The sequence below is a fragment of the Aquila chrysaetos genome, chromosome 3 (genome assembly GCF_900496995.4).
Source record: "Aquila chrysaetos chrysaetos chromosome 3, bAquChr1.4, whole genome shotgun sequence".
In the NCBI taxonomy this organism is placed as follows: Eukaryota; Metazoa; Chordata; class Aves; order Accipitriformes; family Accipitridae; genus Aquila; species Aquila chrysaetos.
Genome location: NC_044006.1, coordinates 52,119,864 through 52,137,089, shown reverse-complemented (window position 1 = coordinate 52,137,089; position 17,226 = coordinate 52,119,864). Strand labels below are relative to the sequence as shown.

Genomic DNA, 17,226 nt, shown 5'->3' with positions numbered 1-17,226 from the left:
TCTTAGCTGGGCATGTCTTGGCCTGAAAACTTTTGGCAAACTAATGAGTTCAGGGAAGAAATGAAGAAAGCTTGAAGGATTGATTCGTAGGAGCAATTAAAGAGCTCAGTAGTTGAGCTAGGGAGTGATTAAAGGCATGTGATTACAATGTATGTGTCAGGCATAAACGAGGAAAGAGGAGCTGTTTAGGACAGAGGGAGAAAAGGAGAAATATAGCCTGAAAAACTGCCAGCAAATAAAACTGAGTTTATTACTTACCACCAAAAGTTGGAAACCTTACTGCTGGAGACATACCAATTGTATTAAATGGCTAGGAGAAGATACGCAGCTGGGACTCACTCTTCTGGAACTCATGGGATTCTTTAATTTTTTTGATTCTTTTATTCAGATTTAGTGGCAAGCAGGGGACTGCTTGAGCATGTCATCTGACTTCAGGCTTAATATGGGTAATTAAGTTCCATGCAGTAATTAGCTGATCAAATACAGTACTTGTGTATAAATTAGAGAAGTAGGTTTCAGCCTGTGGCCTATGGATTGCCTTAGATGACTTCCAAGATGAACACAAAAGGTTAATGTGGACAGCAAACTTCTTGTCAGTAGGCTCGAATATTTACTGTAAAAAATTATGTCCCTGAAGGAGGGGGATAAAAACCCCAACAAAACAAAGAAATCAGTAAAGATACTGCATATGTCTGTATATGCTTTAAAAGACATCAGACTTCCATTTTTGTAGAGGAATGGTCAGCACACTATTTGGCATGATTGTTATAGTGGTTAGCTATACTCACTGATGAAAATCTGTGTCTAGTTTCACGACTCAATTTTGCTGTTTTCAGCTTCTGGCTGTTGGATCACGCATTACCTACCTTCTCCTGAACCATTACTTTGGTCATGGAGTCGATGTAACAGCAGGGAGACCAAAAACTACCACAGAGGTATCAAGAAGTAACATACCAATGCAAGTTTACTAGCAAATATTTGAAGGGGTAACATCTCAAGCAGATTTCAGGCCAGATCAGGTAGCATCTTTCATTTTTGGAACTGGTATAGAGCGGGTAATCTCATAGTGTGTGCTCTGGCTAATGTGACAGAAATGTGCTCCTGCCTGACCCAGGCTGAATTTTTACCGTGATGGAGCGGCTAAAGCACTGGCCTAGTATCAGTGACTGGGGGGTCCTGGCTTCTACTAATCTTCAGTGGTGCAACTATCTACAATGCTTTGTGTTATGATGCTATCTAATTTTTTTATGATTTTTTTCAGATTTTTTTAAAAAACACTGACAATTTAATTCTCTGCATATATTTTTTTCCATTAAACTCGGGAAATGCTTTAAAGGTTTTGCCTTTGAAATAACAATGAAATAACAGTGCAACGAGTCATTTCAAATCCAGTTTTCATAACTTAGCATAGGAAGTAAGTCAAGATAAAAACAGAGGAGGTCCTATGGTCAATATTAGTACATATATATGAAATATATAAGTAGGAATTCAAGAAATTAATATTCTTTTATTTATATACAGACTACTTTTGCATTTAATATATCTGTAGAGTTACTTGGCTTTATTTCTTATGTCCTCAAGTCTTTATTATTTAATCATCAGTAAGAGCATCTTTCTTTATAGATAAGATAGATATAAATAAGTCTCTTTTCAGTGAACAGTGTAACAGTATGAATAATGAAAAGGGAATCAAGTTGGTATTGACAACAGGCAGTTCATCTTCAGATTCTTCATAAATTTGTTCAGAAAAAGTGTTTATTAAACAATTTCAAATACACGTTTATAAGTTAGTTCTCTGTGAACAAACAGACAGAAAGACCACCCATTTCTGACTGCAAACTATTTGCTATGAACATTTCAATCACATATGTAACTTCAGGTATAAATTATCATTAGTGAATTCGGTTGTGAGTTTTTTAATTTTTTAATTTTTTTGTTTTAAAGTTTTGCTCTGTTTCTGTGTAAAAGAAACCTGGCTTATGGCATAATTGAAAGTAGTGAAAAATGTGAAGTCATTTATTGTGAAACTAATGAGGAAATAATCTTAGCTGTAAACAGAAAAAGATAAACAAGAAAAATATCAGTCTGTAGTTTTCTTGTTACTCCCTCTAGACAGCTTGTTAAGTCACATTGAAGTTCAAGAGTATATGCAATGGGAAGACTTTTTAAAGTAAATTTTGTTGAACAAACCACCAAAATCGGTGTGATTTTGTTCATGTTTGCTATTCTGTCATCTAAAAGACCCAAGTAGGGTTTTAAACAGACAAATCTGAAACTTCCTGTATAGAGTTTGGATATGGGACAGGAGGTTTTTCATATTCATCTAGTTTGATTTTGCATTATTTGGACAGTCCTTCTGTTGTGGTTAGTGACACTTATTAAAGAGTGGTAGCGTGGCTATTAGCATTAGAAAAAGGGAGGTTTTTAAGTGGAAGCATACCTTCTTGTCACAAAGGTTCTTTGAAAGATGATGTAAATATTATAAATCCATTTAAAAAAAAAACAAGACAAGTATTCTTCTAAGAATTAAAAGTAGGGACCGACTATGTTGTGCAGGGAGACAGAGTAAACACTGAAGTATACTGTAGCATAATTTAAACCATTCTACCACTTCTTAGTACCAGTTACTTCCTAACTCTTTCTGTTGCATTCAGGCAGTTGTGACTGTATGGCTGTGGGATGAGGAAACAGGAGGAGGCAAACTATGCTTAGGTTGAAATAGCAGCAGTGCTGCTGACAGCAGGATGGTGTGCTGGTCGCCAGTGCTCCAGGAGTCAAAAGTTCTCCACCTGCTGACTTCTGCTTGCAGAAGGGGCAGTGGTTCATACTTACTTAGGGATAATCTGTTACCTTCAAATGAGTCTTCACAGTGGGATGAGGAAAATGATGGTCCCAGCTGGTAAAAGTCCCAAATTCGTGTTTGGGGTGGCAGTTTCTGCAGGGCTGTGTGCCCTCACCCTGCGGTTAGGTTTGTCCTGTGTCTGCCCATTTCCATGGAGGCCCCTTTTTATACCAGACAAAGTTACGGGATGGCAATAAAAAAGCTTAATCTATTAAAGCATGCAACTAGATGCCTGGCTGAAAAATTGGAAATGCAGAAAAGATTTTTATTTTTTTAAATTCTGGATTTAACTTAGCAAGAAGATCTCAGTGGTGTTCATATCACCTCTCTGGACAGTGGACACTTCCAACTCCTCTGCACCTAAAGGCTGGTTTCCTCTGGAGGTCTCCAGCCTGTGTCTTGCCCTGCTGGTGTTTGAGGAGTGCCTCTGAGTTTACTCCAGGCAGTGGAGCTGGGTTGTGTTTCTCCAGGGTCCCCAAGGCTGCCTCTCAAGCAGCCTTCTCTTACTGTTTGTTTTTATCAAGAGGAATCTCCAGTTAGAGCACATACCAAGTTGGTTGTGAGGATTCATATTTCCTTCCACCCCTTGCTTCATTGAATTAGGTTTAAAAATAAAATACTTTTATTCTTAAACTTCCTTCTCCTTTGTTTTGTGCGATGGAGAGCATCACTCTTCCCATCTGTCTGCCTGCCTTCCCCATGCACTTCCCTGAAATTACTCCTCCATTGTGTTCCTTAATTAATTACACCCTTCCCAGCTTCAGGCTTTTTTTTCTCCTTTGACTTCTTCAAGATTGTGGCAAAATCCCATAATTTGTGTATCAAGAGACTTGCTCATTATACCTCTGTTAGGTGTCTTGCAGCATCTGCTTTGCCATAGAGACCATAAACAACAACACAATATTAAATTGCAGGCAACACATCTTTTTCTAAATTACTTTGTCCTTCCACACCATCCTCTTCCGTGCCTTTTACCAGTTTTGTCAATCCTGCTGTCATCATTAAAGGGAAAGAATTTTTTGTCTTTTTACGTAGTAGTAAGGCATTTTAAAAAGAAAGTCTGTGGTATAATATCACGGCTTTATTGACTCACTGGCCATTTATTTTAAAGGCATACAAAATGCTTCTGTGCTTATGCAAGGAGAAGAGAAAATGAAGGTAGATGAGTGGGTAGATGAGGAATAAGAGGTATGAGTGTTTGGCCCCTCTCTTTCATAGGATGTTTTCTCAGCAGGAAGGACCTGATAGCAGGTAGTAACCCTGTATCTCCAAAGTGAAACCTGACCATCAAGAAATGGGGACAGCAGCGAGGCAGTGTGGGGAGGTGAAGACTTTTTGCTCAGCAATCGGCAGAGCACAGCAGTGTGGCTGTTGTTGACCACAGTTGAGAAACGTAGCTAGAGGTCAGATTAAAAAAAAAAGTGAGTCAGCAGGGAAACGTTAGGGATAATGAAATTCCAATATGATTAGGTTTTATATAACCTTGTTGTTGCACATTCTCCATTGCTGGCAGGCTAAACAGAGAGGTCTCCTGATCCAGCTGTAAAATCTGTACAAATTTGTTTTGGCTTTTTCCATCTTTTCTGTGTTTGTAATCAACAAAACAATCAGATCAGCAATGCCCATTCACCTCAGTAGGATATTCCAAAAGCATCCTGAATGTGGCAAAAAAGAAGATAAATCTTCACTAGCATAAGGAACAGGGCTGGGTGATGCACAGCACCCAAAACTGGGTTTACGCTGATGAAGACCTTTCAATGAGGGAGAAATGAGGAAGCAGTTTCATCCCAGGTCAGGATGGCAAACACAAACCAGAGGACAGGATTTGCCTGAAGACTCATCCTAGCTCTGGAAAGTCAGCATGGAAGGACACGCAGAGAGGTGGAAAACAACAAAAATAAAAATCGTATCATTCATCCATACTTGTCTTCGAATAAGAGTAACCAGTTTCTTAAAGCTCTTTATTCCAATATAGTAAAATCTGGTAGGGTTTTTTTTCTATTTTGCTGAACGTTATTTAGCCAAAAGACTAATTTTTGTGGAAGCTGACAGGCTGCACATGTCTTTTCATCTTGCAGGGCTGGATTAAACAGGACTCCAACAGCACCAACCACTCCAACACAAAATCAGGAGCCAGCCAAATCTTGCAGAGTGAATTGCAATTAAATAGCAAGTGGGAGACATTTTCTAGTGGTAAAACATTAACCAGGGTAACCTCAGTCTGCAGCAGCAGAGCTCCCAAACACAGGAATTTCCCTAAAATGGTAATAGGGTGGGGTTTCTTTTGTGTTTTTTTTTTCCTCTTCATGGCAATACTTCTAACACATAAGAAGAATCTGTGCAATAAGGAAATGTAACTGATTCTTTTGTGTAAACCTCCTTAAAATGTGGGGAGTAGTGACTTGGTTTGGTTTAAAAGTGTAATTGCTAAGGTCTGTGTTTTAGCATGCTATCTAGGTGAGTTTGTATTGGGGGCATTTTTCATGTCTTGCTTTAATTGATCATTCTCAGTTTAGTCCATACTTTACCAGTGCTATTCTAAAATTTAGAAAACAGCATTAGCCACAGTCACAATGTGAGGATTTCAAACAAGAAAAGACCTTTCACCAACACTTGGTGTTGTAAGACAAACAGATAAACTTTAGGTCAGTCATTACAGTTACCATGTTTGCATGAATGTGAGCAAAATAAATGAGCTAGGTTTTTTTCCTTTGTTTCTGGGTTTTGGGTTTTTTTTGGAGGAAGAAGATATGCATTAATTCACGTGTGACTTCTTTTATATCCCTTGACTTGAAGTGGTGAGGCTGTAGCCTAGGAGATGCTGTGATCTTTTCCAGATAGAAAAACTTATCTCACTTTTTTCCCCCGTTTTTCTTTTCTTTTCTTTTCTTTTCTTTTCTTTTCTTTTCTTTTCTTTTCTTTTCTTTTCTTTTCTTTTCTTTTCTTTTCTTTTCTTTTCTTTTCTTTTCTTTTTTCTTTTCTTTTTAACAGAGTATTTCAGCTTTACATTTGAGGAATAGTTCATGTAACTTTCCATTGTTTCAGTGAAATATAGCATGGTCTTAAACCTTTATTGCTAATTTTGAGGCCATTCAGTATTCAATAAATGATGTTTTTGTTCTTTCCTCAACTATTTTAAACACAGAGTGAGAGTTGAGCATAAATTCATGTCTTTGGTGTGGGCTTTCTCATTCTTTGTGGCTCAGTATAATGATGTAGTTGGGAGAAAGAAGGCACAGTCATTGCTGTTTTGCTCACTGTTAATTTAGAGTTGCTGGAATCACTCAATTTGGGACTACCTAATGCTGAGAGATGCTATAAACTGGATTTTCATTAAGCATAATGAGTTAGCAAATAGTCGTAGTCTTTAAAAGGAGGAGAGAAAATATGATAATAATTCAGCACTGAAAGGATATGCAGTATGCTCAGCATCGTGAAGCTTATGAGATTTAATACATTTATTATAATTTCATGTGAGACATTGCAGAAGCTTCAGAATGGGTCACTGATTAAAATCTGTGGCTGCTTATATATCACTTTGCTGCTTCTGCATCTAGCTCTGGACTTTGATCATGCTAACGTTGCTGAAAAAGCTGCTTCACAAACTTGAACAACTGATCTGGCTCTTGGGCAGTTCATGAAGACAGTCTGCAGTCAGTGTGGGATTGGTGTCTCTGCCAGACTAAGGATAGGCAGAGATATTGAATGTGCTACGTTTTTCCATGGGTGGGAGATACAAGCTTTATACTGGAAATTTATCTTTAAGCCAGAGCCATTCCAGGGCAGACGTGCACATCTGCTGCCTCTGCTGAGCAATGTGGAAAGCCCACAGCATCTCAGCTGCAGGTAAACTCCAAAGGTCCAGCAGCAATGGGCTCCTTGTGTGGTTCAGAGGGATGACCCCTGCATGCCCAGTCACCTCCCGTGTCATGCACTGCCCATAAATGAGCAAACAAGTTCAGCCCAGCACCTCTTTAGGGTGTCTCTGAAATACTGGAAAGCTTATCAGTCAGCTCTTTGGAGATGTGGCTTAAGAGTAACAAGGAGGTGGTGGAAAATATTTCTCTCTCTGAACAGAAATAGTGTCTAGGAGACCATGGGAAAACAAAGGATGCATCAGCAACCTTAGTAGAGTGGCTACACAGTGAGCTGTCTAACCATGATAAAAGGTGCCTGTGGTAATAAAATCTTCTTCAGTTCCCTTTCTTTCAGCCCTGTGCTACTCAGTGGGGTCTCATGGCCACAGAAGCCTGTTGTGTTACAGCTGGATGGATGAGGGCATGCGAAAATCAGGCAAATATTTTTGTGACTATTGGATGTGTTTCTAAAATAGTGCCTCTTATGAGATGGAAAGGAATGTAACTCTCAAAACACATACCAAAAAGCCTTAATATATTCATGTAATTTTATAATTGTATGTTCTGTTTCTGGAGATTCTTACACCTACATACCAATAAATTGACTGGGATTTTCTTTTTTATTTCAGATGTTTCAGTTACTCATTTAGGAACAGTACACACTATAATAAACTCCTGGTATCTGATGGATGGTTGCCAAGCCTATCACATTTTTTAAATTGTTTGAAATTAGATGGATCTAATGGAAAGTACATGGTACAAGACCAACTTAAAAAAATAGTAATAACATGTAGTTTTGACAACTACTTTTTCCTCTGTGAAAAAGCTACCTTTCCTTACCCCATCCTCCCCATTTTCCATCTACTTGTAGATGTGTGGGAGAGATGTGGGAAGCATGATGACTCTGGTACATTTGTCTCGGGACGTGGAATGTGGAGACGACTCCAGCATCACTGGTATTTTTCTTTTGATTTGAAAGGAAGGTATATTATTGGCTAGATTACTGAGCCGTGAAGATACATAACTCAGGTGCTTGGCAACACTTCTAAGATTATTTTTCAAATATCTCCTGGAATAATTTATTAATTTCTGGAAGAAGGATTTTTTTTTCTCCATATATATGAATTTGTTTTGCTGCTTTTATTTTCAAATATGAATATTTAAATCTCAGTTTGAGGGCCATCCCATAAGTATGAATATATACTATACAATATATATGTTGAGTTAATATACTTTCCCTTTCAGAATTACTCAGCGTACATAATAAAATTTAATTCCTTTGAAAATTTACTATGTGACCACATATTCAACGTATTCTTTTTCCTGAAGAATGCTTTTATTGCTATGTAACTCTAGTGTGATATTTTAAGAACAAGAATTTGAGATATAATTTGTTGTATAGCTACTTATAAAAAAGCAAATGATTGAGATGAATAGCCAGCCTTTGAAGTCCTTGGAGCTCCTGAGTGGTAGCTGAATGCATGAATGTCTCTGCGTGGCTTCCTCAGTGGCCCGTAAATAGCAGAGATAGTATTCATGATTGGGAGAGGTCTGACTTTAGCTGCAAGTGTTAATACAGTGAGTAGGGCAAATACACTTTTAGTGTAGACTTTGAGTTGCTATGGCCAAATTTGTTTTCTATTTCTGTTGTAAAAAAATACAGTTAAACTGTATACTATATGTAGAAGGTTCTTTTGAAGAAAATAATCTTGAATGGGGAATTTGATGTCCAGTATGCTTTGCACTATACTGAAAATCCTTTCATTTGTGACCAGTACTACATATAAGGCACACTCTCCAATTTCAACGTAAATAAAAATAGCGATGTAGAGTATTTCATATTGGAGGTTGCAGTTCAGATTAGAATCCTGTTGTGTTAGCTCTTCTACAAACAGAGAGCGATAATCTGTTTTATGGTATGGTAGGGCTGACAAATCTTAAGGGCAAGGATGCACACAGAATTATAGGCAAAAATGAGAACTAAACCAGGTATTTTCAGCTCTAGAATAGTGCTTAAAGTGTTTGTCCATACTCCTTAACCTGAATAGAAGTTGTCAATGAATTTTTTTTTTCCATTAAAATTATTAAGAATAGAGCAAGCATGGGAACATGTCAGTTTTACTGAAATACCTATTTTGTTGGAGAAAAAGAAAGGGAAATGCATTGTATTGATACTGTGAAAAATCTTCCGTTTTCATCCCAGAAGGGAATTTCCTTTGTATGTCTTTTGGGAAAACAAACAAACAAACAAAAAAAAACCAACCACAAAACACTGACAAAAGAATACAATTTCATATTTTAAAAATATTCAGACTTTTGCATTTTTATTTGACTTTTGTTCCCAGTCTGAGATCAAACTCATGACATTTCCTGGAAAACTGAAAATTTGGGGTTTGTCTTAAACAGCTAACCACACTCTGTTGCTCAGAAATAGGGATGCTCCTTTTATCGCTTTGCTTTTGCTAACTCAAAGTGGTTTCAAAACCAAGCAGATTTCACAAACAGTCACAAAATACAGAAGATGCTCTCCTTTGGTCTCAGCTGTACTCAGGAACTGAAACAACTGGAGATGCTCCAGCAGTGCAACCTGCTGTCCTGCAGGGTGAGGGCTTGGGAGTTGCTGGGGACGAGGAGTTGTGGAACTGGAGGTCCCAGCTCTGCCCGTGCTGATGGCTGCATCAGCCTGTGGATGCAGACATTGCCAGCTGAAAAGAATTCTGCCTGTTAATACTTATAAACAAGGAAATTGCCTAATGACAGAGAGGTGTGCTTCTAGCTGCGGCATTAGTTGAAAGATGTCTCTAATAATTTGTTCGCTGTCACCATGCTAAGAATATGTTGATCTGCAATGTGGCAGGTGTTCTGGGATGGCATGGCATGGTTTTTTTCAGTATCTGACCCAGCTTCTCAAGGACTTAAGGAGTCAGCCACTGGAAAATCATTTGGTCCTGAATGACCTGATCAGAAATTCCTGTGGAAGCCTCCAGCAGTGTGCTTCTGTTTCGAGTTTAGTGCTACTGAACTAAAACCCCTGTGCTAGCCAGGCTAGCTCCAGAGCATGTCCAAAGCTCATTTAATTGTTCACTGCACACACATTCTAAACCCCTTTTTTCTGGAATTTATTCAAAACCAGCATTTGTGAAGTTTCTCCCCCCATGCCCACAATTTCAGTTGTCAGTTTATAACTCCATTCGGAGATGGCAAGTTTTGGAACTTGTGATCTAGTAAAATTTATCCCTTTGGGTGTGACATCTTGAGCTGAGTGGCTAAAGTTTTCCATGTCAGACAAATGTGGATTTCCAACAAGCTATTTATCAGCTTGGACTGGAATAAAAGATCTTGTAGGGAAGAAAGTTAAATACAGCTTTCAGCGGATAAATAGTCAGCCTTTGTATTAAATCTTAGCATAGAAATTTTAATAAGTAGCAAATGTAATAAATCTGTTTAATTCCTGAATTTCTTCTGATTTCAGATCTTGATGTCTTTTCATCCAGCTTTTAAAAAATCCTTACAAATATACATACTTGTATTCAGTCCTGTTACTCGTCTTTTTTCTCTGTTGTGCTTAAACTGGAGAATGTTCTTTGGGTGCTCTCTGTAACCTGTTGATAAGTCTATTCCCGTTTTCTTTCCCTGTTCACCTATGGGATGTTGAATGTCTGTACATAACTGTAGATTCCTTATAATATCTATTTGTGTATTCATGCTTCAGATCCTGTTGGAGGAAAATTTGCCGTGATGCAGAGTAATGTGAACTTTTTGCAGTAGTTTGTGGTAATTCATGTGAGAGGAAGAGTCTTGAATAGGACCACCAGCAGCACATAAAGATGATGTACCCACTTCATTCTTGTACAGGTGTGAGATTAATTGATTAATTACCTGTTCAAAATGAATGGACATGTTTAAAAGAAGCTAGCTGAGCAGCTGTGCAGTTGTTTTCTTGGGAGGAAGAGGACGTTGTATATGGGGCTGACATGCCTCATCGAGCCTGAAGGCAGATTTCGGTGCCTCTGGGGGCTGATTCACAGTGGTGTCAGTAGGACCGCCTTGGACACGCACCGTGTCGAAGGATGTTGATGTAATGTTGGCCTGTTTGTCAGAAGGGTGGCAGTCTTCAAGCTGGAGAGAAGCAGTATTCCCTGCTGGATGAGCCTGACTCAGAATTAAACTGAGCATCCAAAAGCAAAGCTTCAACCGGGGAAATGCGCAATAGGTTGTAGGAATGTATGTGTTCAGTGTATGTAAGGAGGTTGGCCATTGTTGCTGATTGACCTCAAGCAGCTGGGGGGTTGCAGAGGTGATATTCTTGAAACCTAGGCTATGGTTTGTTTATGAGCTTGCCTGAAGAGAAGCCCTGTGAGAAGTAGTGTGGTTTTGCCACTGAAGCTCAGGAGGTGTGATATGTTCAGCCTATACACTTCTTGACTCATTTTTCCATGTGGTTTTTTTCTTGTTTTCTTCACGCTGTGGCATTTAGTTAGACTGACGCTTTCAAATGTACAATAATTGAGATCTGTACTTTTCAACCTTAGAGAAAAAAAAATGTAGTATGGTTTAACTAGGCTTCTGTGGAATTGATGTTGGGTCAGAGCTGAGGGGGAAAAATATTCTCCATTTAAAAGCAGGCAGGAGGCTATTGAGGAATCTGTGACCAGTGATTGCATAAAGTTTTTCTCTGAGTTGGAGCTGACTCAATAGCTGGTGCTTGGGACTGTGTGCAATCTTGGATTTTCTTTTTTCTTTCTTTTTTTTTTTTTTTTTTTTTTTTTGCTACTGCATCTTTTTACACTGTTGATGTTTCTTGTGTTGCCATGTGGACATTTTATTCTATTGTACTGTGCAGCTTAGTTTTTGCTTCCCCATAACATTGTTTGTATACAATTTTGGGGGTTTGTGTGATTTTTTTGTTTTGTTTTGTTTTGTTTTTTAAGACCTCAGAGATCCTTCTGAGTTTGAAGATTTATGTAGATGTGATTGCTGACTTAGATGACACTTGGTGACACTGCATAAGCTTTTAGAAAATAAAGAAAACTTACAAATTTGTGAGGGTGGTTTTTGGAAGTCAGAGGGTAACAAGTGCAGCTGTTCTCAACTAGTAATTTAGAATACACTGCTCTGGCTTTCTAAAGCAGTGTCTTATACAACTTTGAACCCTCTTTAAATGTGTCCATGCTGCCCCCAGCTAGGGCCAGTTCTGCATGGTGCATTTATCTGCTCAGTGGCAGGCACTGCCGAGTTCTTACTTGGCATTTTGTGTTGTTTTTATAGGTTTTTTTTATCTTTACACTCTGGTGGAAGTTTCTCCTGTATTTTCCAGTGTAGCTCTGTCTTAATCTAAAACAGTGCTAGACAGATCCAATCACCTTACTCATCTCAATAAATTTAGTTTCTGAAGTAGCAGCCATGATGACTTCTATAGCAATGAGTGTTGCAGGAACACACAATTTGCACTGTTAATTGCTCAGGGGTTGTACTTATGCTGCTAACTGTGTATGTTTGAAAAAGAATGAGCAGGCAATCCTTATTTTAATTTTTCCAAAGAATACTGGATCACAAGAGTGATGTTACAAGTAAAACTTTGGTTAGCAGAAGAGGTCCTTACCTGCCTTGGTTTATTTGGATGAACTAGGGAGTATCTGTGAGAGATCGAGTACTCTATGTGGTCGTGATCTTTCTAGGATCAACCAAACAAAATTTTACAGCACTATAATTTTGCCTGGTTTGGGACAAACTTTCAGTCAAATTGAGGGAGTTTGATCCATCCGACTAAGGTTATCTGTTAAGGGGAACTTTGCATCCAGTACAAGGGTTTTATTTGTTTCTTTTGGGTTTTTTTTTTTTTGGTTGGTGTGTGGATTTTTGGTGGTTTGGGTTTTTTTTTTCTGATTTGATCCAGGGGAAATAGCCAAAAAATATGTATGTGTTCATCTTGACAAGACTAAAGTGGACTCATAGTGTTTCTGTTACACAAAAGGAGAGTGTTTTCCACTAGACCCAGCAAGAAGCAAATAACCAAGAAGGCAGGAGGTGTTTTCTGAGCTTGATCAGCCTCAGCTTTTCAGAATGGGTTCATGGGAAATTATACAACCCAGAGAGTACACCTTTGGTAATTCTTTAAATTCCTTTTATATAAAGAGGAGGAAAGGTATTACAGTAGGATGTCTGTACTGTCCTGCCTGATAACTTTTGCAATTATGTAACTTCAGGGCTCTTTGTAGTCCTCAGGGGCTGAAATTCTTGAACTATATTTGAGTAAGGTTTGAACACTTACATTTTCCTTCTGTTGATTTTAAAATTGTAGGCTATGATGAAAACTGGCAAGTAGCTCTGTCATCCTAGTGTCAGATGTAGGAGTCTCTCAGACCTGTCTTCAAAATGGGAGTTGATTCATGTTTTATGTGTCTTTCTAGTCACCAGAAATAAGAACACACATTTGTTTTTTCTTGCACTGAGTTAGGTGCCAATAGTAGAAATAATACTGTGTGATTTCCTTTGGTGTAGATACGCTTTATGTGAACTTTGGAAGCTATGTAAACAAACAAGATAATTTATATAAGCATTTAAGATTGAGTTACCTATACGGCTGTATTGTGTTTTCATCATTACTTTTTCCAAGCTCACTCACATTCTTAGAACCCTTTGAAGATGCCCTGTTTCACTTTGCTTCAACTCACTTAGACCCTTTTCACCACAGATGTTGTCATTCCCACTGACAGCTACTAGATGAGGTTCAGAAGCAAATTCCAAATAGAGACACTTCTAAACTCTTACAAAATTTGGACTAGAGACTTCAAGCCTCTCTCATCATTGAACAGAGTCATATTTGAACAGGGAGCCTGTGGCTGAACAAGTGACAAGAAACATGTTGGTCTTCACGAAAATGAAACGATTGTATCAAAGACCTCAGCTTCTCCTTTGCCTTTATAAGTCCTTTTTCACAGACGTTCTTTGCCTTTGTTTTCCCAACTGATCTTCTCAGCAGTGTTTCTGTTTTGACATGTTGCAGCTGAAGATCAGATAGTCCTGCTCTTTCATTTGTATTTTTGGGCATCATCTCTTGTCTGCCTATATTCATATATAAAAGTCCTGATACCCTAAATTATCAGATTTAGTAGAATGTACATCTGCATCCTTTAAAAATGATGCTTTTTAGAATTTGCTGTTTTCTCTTGGACTCCCACTCCACTGGCAGTGTCACAAACTTAACATGTAGAAATAAGCTGGTCTATATAAAATAAGGAGGGTTGGTTTGGGGTTTTTTTTTTTTCTGTTAAAATAATGTGGTGGTGGTGGTGATTAGTAGAAAAGCACAGAGCCAATGTAAAAGAAAAATAGGTTAATATTGACCATGGTGTGGTGGGTTCACCTTGGCCAGCAGCCAGACACGCACCCAGCCACTCGCCCACTCCCCCTCCTCAACAGGGCAGGGGAGAAAATACGATGGCAAGGCTTAGCTGTCGAGAGAAAGTCAGGGAGACTGCTCACCAGTTACCATCGTGGGCAAAGCAGACTTGGCTTGGGGAGAATGAATTTAATTTGCTGCCAATTAAAATAGATTTGTGTAGTGAGAAACAAAGCCAAATTAAAACATGTTCTGCCCATCCTCTCCCCCTTCTTCCCAGGCTCAGCTTCAGTCCTTCATTCCTGAGTCATCTACCTCCCTCCCCACCCCAAGCAGCGCAGGGGGATGAGGATGGGGGTTGCGGTCAGTCCATAGCAGACCCGCTCTGCTGCTCCTTCCTCCTCACGCCTTTCCCCTACGCCAGCGTGGGTCCTGCCCGTGCTCTGCAGTGCAGAAGCTTTATTTATGTGCATGTTCATGTGTTCTTGCTTTGGGCTTTGTAATTTAATTTCTTTGTAAAAGAACCTAAAATCGAGCAAAAGATAAGATATCAAATTAAGCCATTTAACAGCTGGAAGTTGTTCTATTGTCAGCAAAACAGTAAAAATTTGAATCTAGCGGAGTTGCCTTTTTCTACCTGTTTTGAATTGTGAAAGCATTAGTGCATTAGACACTCTGCCTAGTTTTGCCTTGCTTTGTTCTTTTAATATTTCTTGCAAATTAAAGATGGAAATGTAGCCAAACAATTCGCTGAAGGTCACTCATCTCATTTTAAAGTTAAATGAAATATTTACCGTAGAAATGTTTTACATGTGTATATTTACATATAGCTTGTTATTCTTTTTTTTTTTTTTTTTTTTTTAAAAAAAGCAATAGATCTGAAATGGATTTAGTTCTTTTCATTTTATGGATTTTTCACCAAAAATTATATTAGGCATGGCGTTAGCTTTTCTGAATGGAAATTATATTGACCTATTAGCATTACCTTATTGTACGGATACTTCCAGGAGGTGGTGTTTGTTGATGAGACTGGCGAACACAATCTTCCTACTACCAGCTTATTCCCTTATTGCAAATAAGGGTTATTCCAAAAAGAGTGACTCTTATTCCAAATAAAAATTAAACATTCACCATCATTGCTGCAGCAGGTGGAAATAAGAACAGCCTAGTGGTTTTGTCTCAGTTAAAGAGCTGAGTCCTGTGGCATGCAGGGTGATGTGCTCAGACCAGCCCCAAAATAGCTGGCTGGAGTGCTGGCAGCAGGGCTGTGAAAGCCAGGCTGCCACCATGTGCTGGGGAAAAAAGAAAGTTGCATCGGTGCTCAGAGCCAGCACTGCCTGCTATTGCTGTGTGTGACACTGCTGGCAGCGTGTCTCGGTGCAGAGATCCAGTTCTCCAAAGAGATGGGACACAACTGTCTTTAGCCATGGCATAAGTTACCCAATCACTTGGGGATATAGCTACACAGACTGCATGGACAAGTGAATCTCTGTTTTGATCAAGTACTTTGGGTTTGAAAGAGGTGTTCCCTATAATCGCCTGTCAAACCACTCACATTTTTCCATTAAACTCTTTCTCCTGGGCTCCTGGAACAGAACTGATGAAAAGTTAGGTGTTGTCTGATTAATGTTTTTACCATTTGCTTCTGCCCTTCCTGCCTGTCTGCATCTGTGGTTGTTTCTTGCATTATCTATCCCCAGATTATAAAATCTTTGCAGAGTGCATCACCTCTTTGCCTGGTAGGGCTTCCCCCCTCCACCTTCTCAGCTCCTAAGACTTCATTCTGATTGTTTCCTCCCTTTGGTAGGAAATTCTTTCCGTGTTAATCACTTTGAGAGCTGGCCTTTTGCAGCATTTTGTTTCTAAAATGTACCACTTAGTAGCTAATCTCAAATGAGAGCAAGGCAAGCCTGTTATACTACAATTCATGATATATTATTATATGAACAAAGAATGTAAGCTGTACACCTGCATAAAACTGTCCTTCTTTGGGTCAGTTTTGTGCATAGCATTCCTCCTGTGAGGTTGCTTTGGGTGAATCAAGAAACTAAGGTTTTGATTTGTGAAATTAAGTGAAAGACAGAAATGTAACTGCTTGGTAGACAAAACCAAAGACAAAATTAGTAATAACTGCAGTTTGGCAAAAAAAAAATTGACATTTAAAAAAAAAAAATCAAATGGAAAGCATCTGAGTGGTGCCAGAACTGAGGTTATCTATTATAACTCTGCTATAGTTTAATATAAATTTAGCAAAAATTCTCTCATACCACACATCTCTAAATAGCCTTGCCTTTACATGCACGTACATTCGTTACTGTTCCTCAGACCATTTATTTATTGATGGGGGCTTTGTGAAGGCAAGAGAATTGGATTATATATTATGCTAAATGCATTGCGATGTTACTGTTGTTTCACTGTACTGATTAAACTCCCAGTAAGAATTTTAATCCTGTGTATATTTTTAAGAAACATTCATTATTTTCAGGTAAAAGTTTGGAAAAGTAGCTATTTTTTTAATTCTGACAATCCAGACTATTCAGGATTACCTAAGGAGAAATGTTATTTGAAAATTGAACTTCACACTTAGCCTTTTCTATTTGTGTTTTCCTTTCTTTCTGCAGAAAAAGGATGCACAAAGACAGTTTTTGTGGGTTTAGGAAACAGATGATAGCACACCAGGCCCTGTGTTTATATGCACTGTGGTGTTTTGATTTTTAATTAATGGTGTTTTTTGAAAACTTCAAAGGAGGTCAGTAGAGGGGTGAGCTCAGATAGTGTTTGATGTCAGCAAGTGAAAATGGAAGAGGGTTGTCTGCCCCTTACCGTGTGTGTGAGGGGTAGGGGATTGTATCTATTTTTTTTTTTTTTTAACTTTCGTAGCTGGTTTTCAAATGAGTTAAAAAAAAAAAGGAGGAAAACGCTATCTAATCAAAGCTTCTCAGTCAACTAATGACGTTAAGCAGTAACCTTCTCTTTCTCACCATATTTCCTTTGGACTATAAACTGTTTAATACAGCTAGAAATTACCTCATCCATCATAGCAATGTAGCCCTTTTCTGTGTTTCACTGCATGGTGGGTTTATCAGCACTGGGCATGGGAAGGAGATGAAGAATAATATCCTCTGTAATTGAATTTGCAGATTGGAATGTGGGGAGGAGGAGCGGCCCATGCTGGCACCCAGCCA

At 38.6% G+C, this 17,226-nt stretch overlaps 1 protein-coding gene across 2 annotated transcripts in view; it reads left to right on the top strand.

Annotated features, from left to right (window-relative positions):
* LOC115339085 (probable acyl-CoA dehydrogenase 6) overlaps nt 1–17,226 on the top strand; it is a 98,723-nt gene that overhangs the window by 40,058 nt on the left and 41,439 nt on the right. The window lies entirely within an intron of this gene.